The following is a 15174-nucleotide window of genomic DNA, read 5'->3' on the forward strand; positions in this document are numbered from 1 at the left end:
AGGCACCTGGAAGTTGGTAAGAAGGTCATCCCGTGACCTTCTTACTTGTCGTATCAATTCTGTGACATTCATGATTAATTCCTAAACCTGACACATAAGTGTGGTCAAATCGATAGGTAAGGAGGTAATGGGCCACACGGCCCAACCCAGTCGTGGGTGTCTGAATACGCACGTTCCTGCTGCGTGTCCGAGAAGTCAGGGGGATATCAGACACGTGATGCCTGATATATGCACGTTTACCTTGCGTGTGTTGACTTCACAAAGGGTCACAGCCTCCATATCCAGCTCGTACCACGAGCTTCATACTTAGCTCGGTCTTCGGCCTTCGAAATCCCTGCCTCGGCCTTAGGCGATGAAGGCGAGCTCTTGGGGCTTCCTCGAGCTAAGAAGGCACGACATTATGACAGAAGCTCCGGCCCTGGGGATGATCATGAGGTAATCATGGTTAGGCCGCAGCTCGACTTGCTAATCAGCCCGTGGGAAAATCAGGGCGTACATCTGCCCCCCAAGCTCCTGCTCGTGGTATATTACGTCGTATATAAGACCACAGTAGGGGCTTTTAGACTTCCCCATGAACTCTTCGTATTCCACTTTTTACGTAGGCGCCTGATACGTGGAACATCGTGGGTGGTGACGGTACATCTTACGAGAACCGCATTTAATGGCCTAGCCTGTGCCCAGCCGTCGTTTCGTATTTCGAGTGGAGGGCCTCGGATCCCTCATCAGGGCCATCCAACGGCCCTCTACACGTGACCCTTCACGTATATAAAAAGGGGTGGCCACTCTACGCATGGGCCACCCTTTCATTCGAAATTTTTCAAACTTTTCTTCTTCTTCTCTCTTCATCCCAGAAGAACAAACCCTCTACTCCGTTACTGCCATTTTCAGCGTTCAAGAAGCTTAGGCGCACAGATTTCTTCAAAGCTTTGGAATCCGATACACTGACGAAGCTTTTACCAAGGCGACACCTCCATCCACCTCCCAGCCACACACTGTAAGTTTTCTGACCATGTGCGTTTTGAAAATATATGCCACTGTAGCATAGGTAAAAATTTTACTGTAGCCGCATGCAAGGGTTTACTGGGTTTTGTGGATACGGAGGGGGAAAGCCCTTTTAGGTTAGGGTATCTTTGTTGTAGGGAATCATTTAAGAGTATGGGTTTCAGGATGCTTTCTCTGGGGAAAATTTTATGGGTAGGAGTTTTGGGAACTTTGGGTGCAAAACCGGGTAGCTTAGGGAACACGCCTCACAGGCGGTTTTGCAATTTTCTGCCTACTGAAACTTTCCCCCCAAGGCAAATTCTATCCTGACCCTCCTGACACACGAATCCTGAGTAATCGGGGATCTGTTGGGAGCACAGGCGCGTGTTCATCGAACCGCGTGGTCCCACTCTCCACGGGCTGGACTTACCTCAGCTCGTGCAAATAATGATTGCTTTTCCCTCATGCTTGGGTCGCATTTTCTAAAATGTTTTCTTTTGTTCGTTAGGCGACCAGATGGCTCCAAAGAGGAATCTCCCACAGAAGAACGTCAGCAGCTCGGCCTCCCAGCAGGACAGAGGAAAGGCGGCGATGCCTAGCTCCCCGATCCCCCGCTTCGGGCCGGCAGTGGAGAAGGAGGTCGAGGTGGCTCCTGATGCATTCTTTGAGGCGGAGAGGATCATCTCAAAGATCACCGATCAGGCAAAGATTAATAAAATCTTCCTTTCCCACAACATCGCCCTGGGGAAAGCATCCGTGGTGGCCCGACCTGCCTCAGAGGGCGAGCGGAGCTGTGCGCCGCTCGACGAGTCGTTCGCGGCCTGGAGCGGTGAACATTTTAAGGCAGGGGCCTTCCTCCCACTGGATCAGTATTTTGCTGATTTCCTCAACTATGTGGGGTTGGCCCCATTTCAGCTCCCCCCCAACTCCTACCATCTGCTGGCAGGGTTGAGGTATTTGTTCCAGAAGCACGAGTGAGAGGTCCCCACTCCTGCAGACATTTTATATTTCTTCTGCCTCAAAGCCAGCCCGGACCAGCGGGGGCGAGGCGACGGGTTTTACTACCTAACCCGGTTTCCCAATACGGCGGCGGTCATCGAGCTGCCCAGCCACCCTAATGACTTTAAGGACCAGTTCTTCATGTCAACTGGGTTCCGGAATTGCGAGCACCACTACTTCAATCGTCCTCGTAAGTCTTCTCCGACCTTAGCTCGTACTTTAAGTGTCATTTTAGCTCCTCCCGTACCCCGTTCTGACTCAGACTAATCTTGTAGCCATCTTCGCGAGGACAGAGAAATCTGTGACCCTCGGGGCCCAATATGAAACGCTGGCGGGCTTGCCCCCCAGTGAGAAGGATTATCGCGCGCTCGTGACGGACGAGATGATGGTGGCCTGCAAGCTGATTTTTCCAAATCAGACCCTGAACCTAAAGAGGCCCCGGGGGCTGCCCCCAGCTCGTGACACCAGACCTATCAACGTGGAGGAGGTCGCGGGAGATGAAGGTGAGGAGGACGAGGGCGACGAAGTTCTACTCATGAGGAACAGGAAGAGGACCTTGGAAGTCGCCCAGAGGATGGGCGAGGAGAGGACCCAATCCGGAGCAGCCGCGGGTCCTTCTGGCCAAGGTAACCCTTACATGTTTAGGAATCTAGATAGGGCCACTGCAGACCCCCGGTTGGCTAGGTTCAATCCTAGGCAGCTCGTCCATCGTCACTGAAGCGATCCGGACCTGAACACAATCCTGCTCCATTGTGTCGACCGGCTCGTGCTGGATCACCAAGAGAGTCGACCTAGGGGTACCGTAGTAGTAGATAACACCCTAGCCTTTAGGTCGATCCTATTCGAGGAGTATGGGACCAACCTCCGCACATGGCCATCACTCCGGAGGGGTATCTTAGCTCTGGGGCTTAGGCAGTATGTAGGAGAATCTATGTAATGCCCCAAATTTCCTAATAAGGTTTAGTACCTTGATTAGGAGGCCGGGAGGGCCATAATTGATTTATTATAATATTTAATGATTATATGCATATTTACATGAATTATATTATTATATGATGGTGAATGCATGCATATGGGAGAATTTATTATTGTGAGGGTATTTTGGTAATTTGGCCACTGTGGGTGTAATTGTATATTTTGGGTGCATGATTGTGATTAATTAATATAGCCACATTAAAAGGTGGATTGGTTCGAGTTATTCGACATGAGACGATCATGGGATGTAGGTGTTCGGTCTAGTCATAACGGGTTTAAGTTCGGGGCTCGGGGTGAGTCTCGGGGTGAATTTAGTGATTATAGCGTTACCGGGGATTTTAGGGTAAGGGGATATGATTTAATGGTATTTGAGAGAATTGAGAATAGTGGGAATTGGAGAGCGTTAACTATGATTAACGGTATAGGTTGAAAAGGACGATTTTACCCTTGGGAGTGCTTAGAAGCCTTTAAATGACCTAGGGGCATTTAGGTCATTTGGCTTGGATATACATGAGGTTTAGTAGGCTGTAGAAAACAGAGTTAAAACAGAGCCATCCTCATCCTCTCTTCCTCTCTCTCCCGTACAAAACTCTCCTCCATCTCTCTTCCAAATTTTGAGAGCCACTTTGGGGTTTTGAGCTAGGAAATCAAAGGTGGCAGCTAGGGGACTTGTTTCAACCATTAAAGGAGATTCAAAACAGGTTTCAAGGTGAGTTTTAGACTTTGGTTTCAGGTGTTGCTCTGTTTTCAAGTTTTGATTTTCAGCTTTTGATTCTTGTTAGAAGTTTGGATTCAAAGGGGTTTTGATGGATTATAAGATTGGATTTTGATGAGGGGAGGTTATGGGTGTTGTCTAGGGGTTTAATTGTATGTTAGGAAGAGGTTTTATGAAGGTTTGAGGGGCTGGCTCTAAGGGAAAACGCAGGGGCAAATTCTGAGTTCGCGTGCTGGTTTTTGCCTGGTCTGGGCTGGGCGCCGCGGCCCTTGGCGTCTGGCAGAGGGAGAGCCCTCTCTGTTTGAGGGCGCGCCGCGGCGCAGCAGGGGAGGGTCGCGGCCCTTAAGGCCAATTTTGTTAAAATGTGGTTTTTAGCTTGGGGATTCAAACCATAGGCCTCGGGGTTGGACCTAGTACCCGGTTGAGTAGTATTCGATGTCTTGGGGGCTGGGTTTTGGTTTGGGAACCCTCAGTGATCATTTTTATTGATGATACCTTATATTTGGTTATGACTAGGTGACCGTTAAAGGACTAAAGGTTGATCGTTCTCAAGGGTCGTTCTTTTTATCGTTCTAGCTCGACTTTGAGGTAAGAAAACTGCACCCTGTGTAAACGTGACATGCATGGCTATTCTTGATGCATGTTGGTTGACTATTAAACGTGACATGCATGGCTGTTATTGGTGCATGTTGGATGGCTAAATATATTGCATATGATGCATAAGAAACATGTGAATAGGACATGCTTTGTATACTGGATGTGATATCGTTCAGAGCTTGAGCCTCTGTGTTAATGCATAGTCCTAATTGTACTGGTATCTGTTAGTAAGCGTGCTAAATACCTTGTTTGTGGACATTGGACATGTGATATATGCTTGGTGGCATGGCTTACCTGTGTATGGCGCTGACTTATTAGTCAGAATCGACAATGGTGTCAGATCCGTCTGTGAAGCTGTGACTTATTAGTTAAGTTCACCACGGGCTGAGCACTGGTCGCGTTTTACCGACTCAAGGGTCAGAAGTGGCAGTGCGTTGTGAACGCCGGGCCAAATAAAGATTGGATCCAATCAAGGTCGGCATTGAATGACTCATATGGGGTATTAATGCTGGACCGACCAAAAGGTCAATGAGAACTATAAGCGCTTGCCTGGTTTATGATCAGATGACTATAGCCAAGGTAAATGACCCCGGTGACCGTTTGTCACATGGCTAAGGGACGTTGTCCATAGTTTCGACTCTAGAGTCGTGAGGAAGGTTATGTTGGTGACTAATCACCTTGCACCTGTCCTAATCAAACTTAAGAAAGAATCACTTGTCAGTTAAGCCCTGGTGACCCTATCGTCACATGGCTAGAAGGAGCGATGCTCATTATTGTGACTTTTGGCTATTGTCACCTATTTGCTTGGACTGATAGTCCTGAATGGTTATTATGGTTGTTGTTGATATTATATCATGCTTTATTGTGTTTTCTTGCTGGGCTTTGGCTCACGGGTGCTACGTGGTGCAGGTAAAGGCAAGAGGAAGCTAGACCATCCTTGAGTTGGAGAACTTAGGTGATGACGTGTACATACGCAGCTGCTCGTCCGCCACGGCCGAGGTTTAAAGAGGAACTAGGGTTGAACCCTGTTTTGCCGCTTAGAACGGCTTGTTGTAAATATTTTCTGTAATAAACTCTTAAATTATATTTTCGGGATCCCAATGTATATATTAAACGTTCTAGTGAAACGTTACATCTTAACCAAAGTTTTTAATCCCTAAACCGCTAATCATACTTAGTTCACGATTTTGGCCAAATGACTCGGTTAGCGAGTTTAGCACAGGCACACCGTAACGGTCCCTGGGGTTTGGGGCGTTACAATCTAGCCCTGAGTCAGACCCGGACCCAGAACTTGCGCCAGTTCGGGAAGTAATCGTCTTAGGTTATTCTTCCAGCTCGGGGGGTAGGGCTCCCTTAGTATTCGCATACTTTTTACCTTTAACCCTTTGTCTTTGTCTCTGTATGGTTGCTAACTTGTACTAACCATGTTTTTGTTTTGACAGAAGAGATGCCTCAGCCCGAGGAGAGCCTGCGAGGCACAGTCTTCGAGGGGAACCCCTCAGCCGGGCCAAGGCTGAAAAGGCTCCGGGCGTCCAAGAGCGCCGCTGGGGTCTCCACCAAGTCTCCGGCAAAGGAGAAGGAGAAAACCCCGGCAGCCCAGGTCGCGGGAGCGATTCTTCCTGCTGCAGGAGCAGGCCAAATGCCTCCACCACCTCCGCGAGCTCCAGCCGCCACCCAGGACGCAGGAACGGAGCTCGGGACTTCGGCCGTGGTGGCCTCCGATGTACGCATCCCAGTCAATCCCCAGGATCTGGAGAAGATCCCAGAGGCCTTCCGGGGAACGGTGTATGAGTCGGCGAACTACGTCGTCAGCCATATAACAAGTTCACCGAGAAGGAACTCCGGGCCATTGAGACAATGAGCCCGGTTGGCGTAATGGAGTCTTCAATGGGCATGACCCTAACGGTAAGCTGCCCTGTTCTTTTAAAGCTTTTACCATTACACTTTGCCCTATTTTTCCTCTAAGGCAATTTATCTTTCATTTCTCGCAGGGCGTCGTCGCTCGTCACCGGAGCATCGTCAGGGCCAAAACTCAGCTCGAGGATATGAGGAGCGAGCACCAGGCCTCTCTTCAGGCGACTAAGGCGACTAAAGATGCCTTGGCGACCTCGAAGGCCGAGTTGGAGAAGACCCGCTCGAAGGTCCAAGAGCTCGAGACCTCCCTTGCCACCTCGCAGACAGACCTCGATGCCGCGAAGACTGAGATCCAGGCCGCCCTGGAGGCCGAACGGACCACTTTGAAGCAGTCCATGGAAGATCTGTTCTATCACTGTTGGGTCTACAATCCGGAGGCTGACTTTTCCTTCATGTCACCGAGTCTCTGGGCGCGCTTGCTGGTGAAGTTCCAAGCTCGCCTTGACAAAGAAGCGCCTTCGGAGACTGGGGAAGGCTCTAGCGGGGCGGAGCAGGGTGAGACAGCAACCTCCCAGGGGCCATCTGATGGAGCTTAGGGCATTTTGTCTCTTGTGCCCTTGAATGTTTTTAAGTATTTTTTATGTAACCTTTGCATGAGGTGTTTTCACCTCGAGACAATTTGCTTTGACGTTTTTAATTTACGCTTTTTCTTGCCTTTTCGCACTTTGGTTACAATAAATTTTTTTTGAGAAACTTAGTTCGCGTTAACTTTTATCCATATCTCGATCTCTTTAGGAAGAACATCGATCAATAGATTTAAATTAACTTCTAAGTTCTATGACCCGGTTAAAACCAGGAACTTAATTTGAAAACTTAGTTCGTGTTAACGTTTATCCATGTCTCGAGCTCTATAAGAAGAACAACGATCAATAGATTTAAATCAACTTCTAAGTTTTATGACCCGATTAAAACCAGGAACTTAATTTGAAAACTTAGTTCGTGTTAACTTTTATCCATGTCTCGAGCTCTTTAAGAAGAACAACAATCAATAGATTTAAATCAACTTCTAAGTTTTATGACCCGGTTAAAACCAGGAACTTAATTTGAAAACTTAGTTCGTGTTAACTTTTATCCATGTCTCGAGCTCTTTAAGAAGAACAACGATCAATAGATTTAAATCAACTTCTAAGTTTTATGACCCGGTTAAAACCAGGATAGGACTTAGTCATCGTTAACCCTATCAATATCTCGTGTTTTTAAGAAAACAACGGTCAATCGATAAGAATCAACATCTAAGTCGTTAAGGGGACCTGGTTATATCCAGGTACCATATGCCCCCCAAGTAACTGGGAAAGGGTCTTTCGTGGTTACTTTAAGATTACACTTGCAAATATGCGTAAAAAGCTGATTTTCATTAATACATAAAAAATGGCCTTCCAGGCCTTACAAGTGGATCATTGATAGTATCTCTTTAAGTGGATGGCGTTCCAAGTCCACGGGACCGCCCCTCCATCAAGTCGAACTAACTTATAAGTTCCCTCCTTGATGACTTCGACGACCTGGTATGGTCCTTCCCAGTTCGGTCCCAAAACTCCATCTTTGGGATCTTTACCGGCGAGGAAAACTCTCCTCAGGACCAAGTCGCCCATGCTAAAGGCACGTTTTTTGACCTTGGTGTTGAAGTAGCGGGTGATTTTCTGCTGATAATGGGCGAGCTGGAGTTGCGAATCCTCTCGCCTTTCCTCAACCAGATTGAGGGAATGGCACAGGAGCTCATGGTTTCGATCTTGGTCGTAAGACTGGACTCTATGCGAAAGAACCTTTATCTCCACGGGGAGGACTGCCTCACTCCCAAAGGTTAGGGAAAAGGGAGTATGACCCGTAGGAGTCCGATGCGAGGTCCGGTATGCCCATAGGACCTGGGGGAGCTGTTATGGCCAGACCCCCTTCGCTTCATCTAATCTTTTCTTGAGGCTCGCCTTTAGGGTCTTGTTGACAGCTTCGACCTGGCCATTAGCCTGAGGATAGGCCACGGAGGAGAAACTTTTTACAATCCCATGTCTTTTACAGAACTCGGTGAACAGGTCGCTGTCGAACTGAGTGCCGTTATCGGAGACGATCTTCTTGGGCAGGCTAAAGCGGCAGATGATGCTTTTAACCACGAAGTCAAGCACCTTTTTGGACGTTATCGTTGCCAACGGCTCTGCCTCCGCCCACTTAGTAAAGTAGTCGATGGCTACCACGGCGTAATGAACCCCGCCTTTTCCAGTGGGGAGGGCGCCAACCAAGTCTATCCCCCAAACGGCAAACGGCCATGGGGACGAGATCATCTTCGGCTCGACTGGAGGAGCTCGGGCAACGGCAGCGAATCGCTGGCACTTGTCGCACTTTTTCACGTACGAGATCGAGTCTTTTGATAGAGTTGGCCAGTAATACCCTTGCCTGAGAACCTTTAAGGCCAAGCTCTGCCCCCCGGTGTGGTCTCCGCAGAATCCTTCGTGAACTTCCTGCAGGATGGCCTTCGCTTCACTTGGAAGAACGCACCGGAGGAGAGGTAGGGAGTGCCCACGTTGGTACAACACCCCATCGACTATCGTATATCTAAGAGCTTGATACAGGATTCGCCATGCATCGTTACGTCCTTCAGGCAGCTTGCCCTCGACGAGATATTCAAGAATGGGGGTCATCCAGGTCGGCCTGGCGTCGACCATCTCGACCTCAGCCCGGTCTCCTTCTATACTTGGTTTTTCCAAGAATTCTATTGGCACCAACCCCAAGGTCTCTGTCTCTCCCGAGGTGGCAAGCTTGGCAAGATCATCTGCATTAGCGTTCTGTTCCCGGGGTATCTGTTCGATCGATCCTCGCTCAAATGCGGACAGCTCAGCTTTTACCTTTGCCAGATAGGCGGCCATCTTGGGTCCCCGCGCCTGATATTCGCCCAGAACCTGGTTTACCACGAGCTGGGAGTCACTGAAGCACTGGACGGAGCTCGCCTTTAACTCCTTGGCTATCCTCAGCCCGGCCAACAAAGCTTCGTACTCTGCCTCGTTGTTGGAGGCCTTGAATCCGAACCTTAGCCCCGAGTGGAATCTATGTCCCTCGGGGGATATCAAAATGATTCCGGCCCCGGAACCGTTCTCGTTGGATGAACCATCCACAAAGATCCTCCACAACGATTGGGGCGAGGTGACCTGGGGTGAGCCCTCTACTGGATTCTCCTGGAATCCCGTGCATTCTGCCACAAAATCGGCAAGGGCCTGACTTTTTATAGCAGTTCGTGGAGTGTAGAAAATCTCGAACTGACTGAGTTCGACCGCCCATTTTAACAAACGTCCCAATGCTTCAGGTTTTTGCAAAACCTGCCTTAGAGGCTGATCGGTCATGACGTGTACTGAGTGAGATTGGAAGTACGGCCTGAGCTTTCACGAGGCCGTGATTAGGCAGAACGCCAATTTTTCCATTAGTGGGTATCGTGATTCTGCCCCGAGAAGTCTCTTGCTGATGTAGTAGACTGGCTTCTGAACTTGGTCCTCTTCTCGTACCAGTACGGCACTAGCTGCATCCTCAGTGACAGCCAGGTAGAGAAAAAGAGGCTCTCCTGCCTTGGGTTTGGATAGCACGGGCGGTTCAGCCAGATGTGCCTTTAGGTCGAGGAATGCGCTTTCGCATTCTACTGTCCATTCAAACTTCTTGTTTCCTCGGAGCAGGTTGTAGAAGGGCAAACACTTATCGGTTGACTTGGAAATAAACCGGTTGAGCACTGCCACTCTTCCTGTTAAGCCTTGGACATCTTTCCGCGACCTGGGCGAAGGAAGCTCGAGCAGTGACCTGATCTTACCGGGGTTTGCCTCGATTCCTCAGGTATTGACTATGAACCCCAGGAATTTCCATGATGCGACTCCAAAAGTGCATTTCTGGGGATTGAGCCTCATGCCATATTCTCGTAGTATTTTAAAACATTCTTCCAGGTCGGAAACATGGTTATCGGCAGTCTTGGACTTGACTAGCATGTCGTCAACGTACACTTCCATGTTTTTTCCGATCTGGTCCGCAAACATTCTATTTACTAGTCTTTGGTAGGTAGCTCCGGCATTCTTCAGATCGAAAGGCATGACCTTGTAGCAATAGACATTAGTCGGGGTCATGAAGCTGGTGTGTTCCTGGTCCACCGGATTCATCGCGATTTGATTGTAGCCTGAGTACGCGTCCATAAAGGACATGAGCTCGTGCCCCGCCGTGGCATCCACCAGCTGGTCAATCCTTGGCAATGGAAAACAATCCTTGGGGCAGGCTTTATTCGGTCGAAGAAGTCGATGCAGGTCCGCCATTTCCCGTTGGGCTTTGGAACTAGCACGGGGTTGGCAACCCAGATTGGAAACTTGGCTTCACGGATAAAGCCACATTTTTTTAGCCGGGCTACTTCTTCTTCTAGGGCTTCAGCCCGGGTTGTTCCTAAACGTCTTTGCTTCTGAGACTTGGCAGGAATGCTTTTATCCAGATGAAGCGTGTGCATGATGACACTCGGGTTAATCCCCACCATGTCCTCATGCGACCATGCGAATACGTCCAAGTTATTCCGCAGAAACGTAGTCAGCTCCGCCTTCCTCTTGCTACAGAGGTTTTTCCCAAGCTTGACCATCTGTGATGGATTTTGTGGATCAAGGTTCACCTCCTCGAGCTCCTCAATAGCCTGGAGCTCGGATCTGTCTTCGCTTATTCGGGGGTCAATATCCTCACTTAAGGCGACATTTCCCCCTTTGGCGCTTTGAGGTTTTTCAATCTCAGGATCCGCCAAGGGTTCCTGAGATTCCTCTTCACTTAGAATGGCCATAGCCAGCTGCCCGGGTTTAGATTTTCCCTTCATGGAAATGTTGTAGCATTCCCTGGCAGCGAGCTAATCACCATGGATAGTGCAGGTTCCCGTCGAAGTAGGGAACTTCATGACGAGGTGTCGAACGGAAGTGATAGCCTCGAAAGTTATGAGCGTAGGTCGGCCCAAAATGGCGTTGTAGGCAGCGGGGCAGTCTATGACCACGAACTCGAGTAGTTTGGAGACTGTCCAAGATTCTTCCCCTAGGGTGATTACCAGCTCGATCGTCCCTATCGCCACTGATCCTTCTCCCGAAAAACCATACAGCGTCATGGAGGTTGCCTTTAGCTCGGCGACGGTCATCGGGGACGGGCTGGCGTCGCGGGCCCTCCCCGGATCTCCTTCGGGAATTTCCTTGAGCTCCCTTGGGCGTCCTCGAGGATGGCTGAGAGCTAGGAGTTGACGTCCTGACCGAATGGCTGTATTGCTGTTGTCCGGTCCTAGGCATTTCCTCGAAGTTTGCCTCTCGATGGTGTGATGAAGGGGTGGAGTTGGCTGCCGGAAGTCTATCCGAACGGCTATGCCTGGACTGGTTACCCCGGCGAGACTTAGGAGCCTCGCCTTGCCTCTCTCCGACGTTAACGTCGGTTGTGAGAGGGGGTAGTCGGGCCAGGATATCCTGGATTTGCTAGCTAGCTGTTGCTAACTGGCTCCTCAGTTGAGCGTTCTCCATCTCCACCGCAGTATAATAACATGGGTTCAGATTAGGTGGCCGAGGCGCCGAACTACCGGTATCATCTTGGCCCGCCGGCTGTTTTCCTGGCCGTTGCTGGACTTCAGGAACTTGTTCATCAGGGATGGTAGTATGATGAGCCTCCTGCCCATCATGTTGTTCTGTCTCGTCACCATGCCTGGACCGAGTAGTCACCTGTTAGGAGTGTGTCCTAAAAAGCATGTAAAGACATTTTTTTTTTCTGTGAATAAATAAATACAATGGTTTATTATTATTGTCATATTTAGATTGTTAAATTATTGTTTGAATAATTTTGTAAATATCAGAAAATTTTCATATTCATTATTGAGGATGTGATCTTGTATTAGTACGAGAGAATTAAGATCACATGGATGAATAAAAATAGTCAACAACAACAAATTAAAGTTATGGAATGCTTTAATTGGAGTTGTAAGTACGGTTTACTGAGTATCATAATGATACAAATAATCTAGATTCGGATTATTGATGTGATAAAACATCTCGGTAAAGGTGCTTTATATAATATGATTATATATGACATGGACCGATGTGAATTAAAGTCTTTATCCAAAAAACCATTTAACAATAAAGATTTTTAATTCATATCATAACTGATGATCATTTATAGATCAACCTAAATCCTGAGTGTTCATGAACTCCTGTTCATGTTTATTAAATCTTTTGATTCATTCGTTAAGGTCTCTTCAAAGAATGAGACTAATGACTTTTGTTTTGGAGATTTAATATCATGGATGGCTGGGAACATGTATCAACAATAAGGAATCTAATCTTTCCGAACGGATCGTATATTAGTTCCCTTAAGGGTTAATTCTAGAACTGAATGATTTTGAGCTCAAATCTATAATTAGATTATAGATTAATTATTCACTAGTGAATTAATGGTACTTAAGGAAAAAGAAGTAAATTAGAAAGGTAAAATGGTAATTCTTCCATTCTAATTTATGAACTAATTAATTAGAGGGTTGAACTATTGAAAGATGGTTATATCAATGGACGACTTAAGAAAAAGATTTATGTAAAAGTATATCTATAACATAAAGAGTGCAATTCTGAATTTATAGTGGAGTAATATCAGAATTAATAAATTAACTATTATAATTAAAGAGTTTAATTATTTAGTTTCAATTTATTGGAGCTTAATGTTATAGGTCCATGGTCCCCAAAATGGCTCAAACAATCACAGTCAAAGGCAAATACAAAAATTGGGCAAAAAGGACTTATGTGATAAGTAAAATATTTTTCTATGTATCAAACATAATTATTGTTTAATTATGTGTAATTAATTAATTAAGAATTAATTAATTATTTGATTTATCAGAAATATAATTAATTTTGAATTAATTTATTTTTGGGATTTTTGGTATTTAAATAATAATAAAAATTGGGAAAAATCACATGCCTGCACGTGCATGTGGTACACGTGTGGCACAGTGCACAGGCACTGTGCTACACGCATAAGAGATAGACTTGGTCTCTTGATTCCACAATTTTAGTTATTTAAATATTAAATAAATAATGAGATATTTTTATTTGATTTAAATATTATTATTTAAACAAAAATCTGATAACTGATCAGTTATTTTGAATTTGTTTAAAATAACAAATATTTTAATATATTGGATATTATTAAATATTGGATATCAGTTTTCACAGAACGTAAGTTTTCAGGGATAGAAAAATATCTAGGATTCTCTCAGAGAAAAAGATCAGTGACAAAAACAAAGGTCATTGTTCTTCACAAAACCTAGGTCCAAAATTTATCAGATCTCATGTGTTGAGAATATCTGATAAATAGTTATTGCCTATTATTTGTATAGCGAGCCCACACTCGTTCTTTGTGTGACTGAGAACATTTTGGAAGATCTTGGTGTGAGATCTCAAGGATTTAGCCATACGAAAAGATAGCAGCAAGGAAGGACCTGAGGTAATGTTTCTATTCTTGTCCTTGATTCAATATATATATGAGTGTGAAGAAGTAGATCTAGAAATCTTATGGGATTAATCTGACAATTTGATTGTTGTTCCGCTGTGCATAATCTCTGATTTGATCAATAAAAACCAACATCACCATAGTTTGATGTTTGCAGCAGCACTAATCGAACTTGCTCTCAATGAAAGCACCAAACTGTTGACGCGGTTATTCGCCAACAGGTAATTAAGAGAAGAAGAGAAAGGGATTAGTGCTAAAGGTGAACCGAAACAGATATATGATCTTAGAGGATGAAGGAGGTGACTCAAGACACGTTTTTTAAGTGGTTCAAATGTTAAAATCCTTCTACTCCACTAGTCAATATTATTGATGTATACTGAGTATTTGATTACAGAGTAATTCTTACAAGAGATTATTTTTCCAACCCCTATCAACTCCCAGGGTCTCCATATTTATAGGAGAAGGCACCTGGAAGTTGGTAAGAAGGTCATCCCGTGACCTTCTTACTTGTCGTATCAATTCTGTGACATTCATGATTAATTCCTAAACCTGACACATAAGTGTGGTCAAATCGATAGGTAAGGAGGTAATGGGCCGCACGGCCCAACCCAGTCGTGGGTGTCTGAATACGCACGTTCCTGCTGCGTGTCCGAGAAGTCAGGGGGATATCAGACACGTGATGCCTGATATATGCACGTTTACCTTGCGTGTGTTGACTTCACAAAGGGTCACAGCCTCCATATCCAGCTCGTACCACGAGCTTCATACTTAGCTCGGTCTTCGGCCTTCGGAATCCCTGCCCCGGCCTTGGGCGGTGAAGGCGAGCTCTTGGGGCTTCCTCGAGCTAAGAAGGCACGACATTATGACAGAAGCTCCGGCCCTGGGGCTGATCATGAGGTAATCATGGTTAGGCCGCAGCTCGGCTTGCTAATCAGCCCGTGGGAAAATCAAGGCGTACATATATTGTATGTTGATTTCTCTTGTAATGCAGCAAAGTTTATGGATTTTTCTTCTTCATATATGTCCTTCATCTTCAATATCACATATTTTGGATTGTTAGATAATATGCACTTTGTTCTTCATTTTGCAAAATATAATATTCTTTGTATAAGATGTGTCATTAAATTGCACACATCCAATGCTTAGAACAAAAATATTATGTTTTGCCTTATAAATAATATTATTTGATTTTTTTTCATTAGGTTGATTCACATTAAATACTTTGAAATTATACTTTTTAAAAAGTGAAGAAAAATCATGTCTTTCTAGAAGTAATTTTTGCTTAAAATTATAAATATATTTGGAAAATGATAGTTTAACTTATTTTAACTATCACTAAAACTTGGGAATCAATATACTAATAAGTATTATTAAACTTACATTTTGTGGATTCTAGTATCTTAATAATCATTCTTTTAACACTTATTTTCAAATCATTATTGGTTTATTTCCATTCTCTTAAATAACTTTATTTTATGCTCATAACATTAAAACTCATCAATCTTTGGAGCTAAGTTAGAATTTATTAATTTTGGTTT

The sequence above is a fragment of the Humulus lupulus genome, chromosome 8 (genome assembly GCF_963169125.1).
Source record: "Humulus lupulus chromosome 8, drHumLupu1.1, whole genome shotgun sequence".
In the NCBI taxonomy this organism is placed as follows: domain Eukaryota; kingdom Viridiplantae; phylum Streptophyta; class Magnoliopsida; order Rosales; family Cannabaceae; genus Humulus; species Humulus lupulus.